This window comes from Pan paniscus, chromosome 3 (assembly GCF_029289425.2).
Source record: "Pan paniscus chromosome 3, NHGRI_mPanPan1-v2.0_pri, whole genome shotgun sequence".
NCBI lineage: Eukaryota > Metazoa > Chordata > Mammalia > Primates > Hominidae > Pan > Pan paniscus.
Window position 1 is genome coordinate 132800560 of NC_073252.2, and position 5043 is coordinate 132805602.

The following is a 5043-nucleotide window of genomic DNA, read 5'->3' on the forward strand; positions in this document are numbered from 1 at the left end:
TGAAAATCAAAGACAGAACAAAGAAAAAAACTTATAAAATTGAAAAATAACCTCTCCAAAACCAAAATAGAAATAAAATATAGACATAGTCATTAATAAAGTTATAGTATATATGTGTAACACAAATATTAAATGTTTGTGCTGTCTATATATCAAGGATAGAAATAAACTTAATATTTAGCCCAAAAATTACTGTTCATTTTGGTGTGTATAAACAAAACACTGAAGAAATGTACCAGCCCACTAGAAATATGCATAATTGAAATTGAAACTTGCTAAAACTGAAGTAATAACTCTTCACCAATTAAGACTTACATTTTAAAACACTAGTTAAAACAGTATCTACAGATATTCATCTGTAGATTTAGGGAAAGAAGATAATTTATACATTACACAGAGTATATTTCTATAATGAATATATTGCTCAGGATTGATTAGCTTATGCTGCCATATTTAACACAATTAAGTTTTCTTTTTCACTTACCCAAAATCTGTTCATACCTAGGTGAATCATTAGGACAGTTCAATGATTGATGTGATATCTATCTCTAAGTCCCATCATTTTCTTTTTTTTTTTTTTTTCAGGCTTAACTCACTTTATTTTTCTTGTATAAAAACCCTGTGTTGTAGCCACAGCTGGAGCCTGGGTCTGCTGCACGGAGACTCTGGTGTGGGTCTTGACGAGGTGGTCAGTGAATTCCTGATAGGGAGACTTGGTAAATACAGTCTGCTTCCAGAGGTCGGGGGTCAGGTAGCTGTAGGTCTTAGAGATGGCATCAAAGGTGGCCTTGGCGAAGTTGCCCAGGGTGGCAGTGCAGCCCCGGGCTGAGGTGTAGCAGTCATCAGTACCAGCCATCATGAGCAGCTTCTTGGGCACAGATGCAGAGAAGATGCCAGTGCCCCTGGGTGCAGGGATGAGGCGCACCAGCACAGAGCCACAGAGGCCTGTCACCTTGCAAGGGACGGTGTGGGGCTTGCCAATCTTGTTCCCCCAGTAGCCTCTGCGCACGGGGACAATGGAGAGCTTGGACAGGATGATAGCCCCACGGATGGCGGTGGCCACCTCCTTGGAGCACTTAACACCCAGGCCTACGTGGCCATCGTAGTCCCCAATAGCAACAAACACCTTGAACCTGTGCGCTGGCCAGCATGGGTCTGCTTCTGCACCGGCATTATCTTCAAAACCTCGTCCTCGAGAGAGGCCCCCAGGAAAAAGTCAATGATTTCAGATTCCTTAATGGGCAGGGAGAAGAAAGAGATCTCCTCCAGGGACTTGATCTTCATGTCCTTGACCAAGCGGCCCAGCTTGGTGACGGGCATCCACTCCCTATCCTCGCCTTGCCTCGGCGAGCTCTTCAGCCTCGGCCAGGCCCTGTCCACGGCCACGACCCCGGCCCCAGATGCCACTACCGAAACCTCCACGGAAGCCACCGCGTTTGCCCATCCCAGGGCCACCAGAGCCTACACGCCCCCACCCCCCGCACTGGCGTCATCCGCCACATCATTTTCAACAAGTGGGCTACAGAATATGGTGACAGAGAAGTGTCCTGGAGAGCCCAATTTTATTCCCTTGATTCTGAAGATACACACTCAAGTTGTACTCACAATTCATTGGCCAGAACGCGTATCTTGATTGCCCAATGACTTCCAGAATGCTAAGAAGTATGCCCAGCAAGGAGAGGGGAACTAGATACTGGTTTTCACAATTAATGTCTCCTAAAAAAACACTTTCATTACATCTACTTTGACAAGTAAACATGGAGAGTAAACATACCTGTAATCAAATATAAGGAAGATTGAAGGGTTCATGACTTTACTGTTTGTTTTTTTTTAAAGAAGAGAGGATGTGTTCAAATTGTTTGTGTAGTCTATGATTTCTTTCAGCAGCGTTTTATAGTTTTCTTCGTGGAAATCTTTCACCCCCTTGGTTAGGTGTATACCAAATAATTTTGTTTCATTTTTTGCAACTGCTGTAAAAGGGGTTGGGTTTTTGATGTGATTCTCATCTTGGTTGTTGTTGGTTGTTGGTTAATATCAATAGCAGTGCTGTTGATTTGTGTACACTGTTTTGTATCCTGTAACTATACTGAATTCATTTATCAGATCTAGGAGCATTTTGGAGGAGTCTTTAGGGTTTTTTAGGGATACCATCATATCACTGGTGACTAGCAACAGTTTGACTTCCTCTTTACTGATCTGGATGCCCTTTATTTCTTTCTTCTGTCTGATTGCTCTGGCTAGCGCTTCTGGTACTATGTTAAATAGAAGTGGTGAAAGTGGGCATCCTTGTCTTGTTCCAGTTTTCAGGGGGAATGCTTTCAATTCTTCCCTGTTCAGTATAATGTTAGCTGTAGGTTTGCCATAGATGGCTTTTATTACCTTGATGTATGTCTCTTGTATGCTGATTTTGTTGAGGGTTTTAGTCATCAAGAGATGCTGGATTTTGTCAAATGCTTTTTCTATATCATTGAGATGATCATATGATTTTTGTTTTTAATTCTGTTTGTGTGATATACTACATTTATTGACTTGCAGATGTTAAACCATCCCTGAGTTCCTGGTATGAAACCCACTTGATCATGGTGAATTTTCTTTTTGAATTCAGTTAGCTAGTTTTTTTAAAGTATTTTTGAATCGACGTTCATCTATGATATTGTCCTGTAGCTTTCTTTTAATGTTATGTCCTTTCTTGATTTTGGTATTAGGGTGATACTGGCATCGTAGAATGATTTAGGGAGGATTTCCTCTTTCTCTATCTTTTGAAATAATTTCAGTAAGACTGGTGGTCAATTCTTCTTTGAATGCCTGATAGAATTCAGCTATGAATTGATCTGGTCCTAGACTTTTTTTATTGGCATTTTTTCTATGACTGTTTCAATCTTGCTACTTGTTATTGGTCTGTGCAGAGTTTCTTTTTCTTCCTGAATTAATCTAGGTGGATTGTATATTTCCAGGAATTTATCCATCTCCTCTAGATTTTCTAGTTCATATGCATAAAAGTGTTCGTAGTAGCCTTGAGAAATCTTTTGTATTTCTGTGGTATCAGTTGTAAATCTCTTATTTCATTTCTAATTGAGCTTATTTGGATCTTCTCACTTCTTTTTTTGGTTTATATGACTAATAGTCTATCAATTTTTTTTTTCAAAGAACAGGCTTTTTGTTTTATCTTTTGTATTTTTTTTGTTCCGATTTCATTTAGTTCAGCTCTCATCTTTATTCTTTCTTTTATTCTGCTAGGCATGAGTTTGGTTTGTTATTGCTTCTCTAGTTCCTTGAGGTGTGACCTTAGATTGTCTATTTCTGCCCTTTTGGACTTTTTGATTTAGGCGTTGAATGTTATGAACTTTCCTCTTAGCGCCACTTTTGCTGTGTCTCATAGGCTTTGATATGTTTTGTCACTGATGTTGTTCAGTTTAAAGAATTTTTAAATTCATGATCATGAAGGAGTAGAATCAATATTGTGAAAATGGCCATACTTCCAAAAGCAATCTATAAATTCCATGCAACTCCATCCAAATACCATCATCATTTTTCACAGAACAAGAAAAAAAATCCTAAAATTCATATGGAACAAAAAAGGAGCCTGCATAATCAAAGGAAGACTAAACAAAAAGAACAAATCTGGAGGCATCAGTTTACCCAATTTTGAACTATACTATAAAGCCATAGTCACCAAAACAGCATGGGAACTGGTATAAAAATGGGCACATAGACTAATGGGACAGAATATAGAAGCCAGAAGTAAAGCCAAATACTTACAGCCAACTGACCTTTGACAAAGCAAACAAAAACATGAAGTGGGGAAAGGATACCACATTCAACAAATGATGCTGGGATAATTGGCAAGCCACACCTAGAAGAATAAAGCTGGAGCCTCATCTCTCAACTTATACAAAAATCAACTCGAGATGAATCAAAGACTAAAATCTAAGACCTGAAATTATAAATATTCTAGGAGATAACATTGGAAAAACTCTTATAGACATTAGCTTAGGCAAAGAGCTCATAACCAAGAACCTGAAAGCAAATGTAACAAAAACAAAGATAAATAGATGGGACCAAATTAAATAAAAAAGCATCTCCATAGCAAAAGAAATAATCATCAGAGTAAACAGACAACCCACAGAATGGGAGAAAATCTTCACAAACTATGCATCCAACAAAAGACTAATATCTAGAATCTACAAGGAACTCAAAGAAATCAGCAAAACAATAATAATAATAATAATTCCATCAAAAAGTGGACAAAGGAAATTAATAGACACTTCTCAAAAGAAGATATACAAATGGCCAACAAACATATGAAATAATCCTCAACATCACTAATGGTCAGGGAAATGCAAATCAAAACCACAATGTGATACCACCTTACTCTTTCAAGAATGGCCACATTTAAAAAATTAAAAAATAACAGATGTTGGTGTAGATGTGGTTAAAAAAGGAACACTTTTACACTGTTGGTGGGAATGTAAACTAGTACAACCATTATGGAAAACAGTATGAAGATTCATTAAAGAATTCAGAGCAGAACTAGTGTTTGATCAAAAAAATCCCATTACTGGATATCTACCCAAAGAAAAATAAGTCATTATACGAAGAAGATACTTGCAAATGCTTTTTTATAGCAGCACAATTCACAATTGCAAAAGCATGGAACCAGCCTAATTGCCAATCAGCCAATGAGTAGATAAAGAAAATGTGGTGTGTATATATGTATATATCTATATATATAGAATATAGATATATATAGATATACTATATATAGATATATATATCTCAGAATACTACTCAGCCATGAAAAGGAATAAAATAATGACATTCACAGCAGCCTGGATGGAGCTGCAGACCATTATTCTAAGTGAAGTAACCCAGGAATGGAAAACCAAACATTGTGTGTTCTTACTTATAAGTGGGAACTAAGCTATGAGGATACAAAGGCATAAGAATGATATAGTGAACTTTGGGGACTCGGGGGGAAATGGTGGGGTTGTGAGGGCTAAAAGACTACACATTGGATACAGTGTACACTGCTAGGGCGATAGG

The 5043-nt window shown here is 37.9% G+C and overlaps 1 pseudogene; it reads right to left on the bottom strand.

Annotated features, from left to right (window-relative positions):
* Positions 1–393: 393 nt before the first annotated feature.
* On the bottom strand, positions 394–1335 carry LOC100975759 (small ribosomal subunit protein uS5-like; annotated as a pseudogene).
* Positions 1336–5043: the final 3708 nt, after the last annotated feature.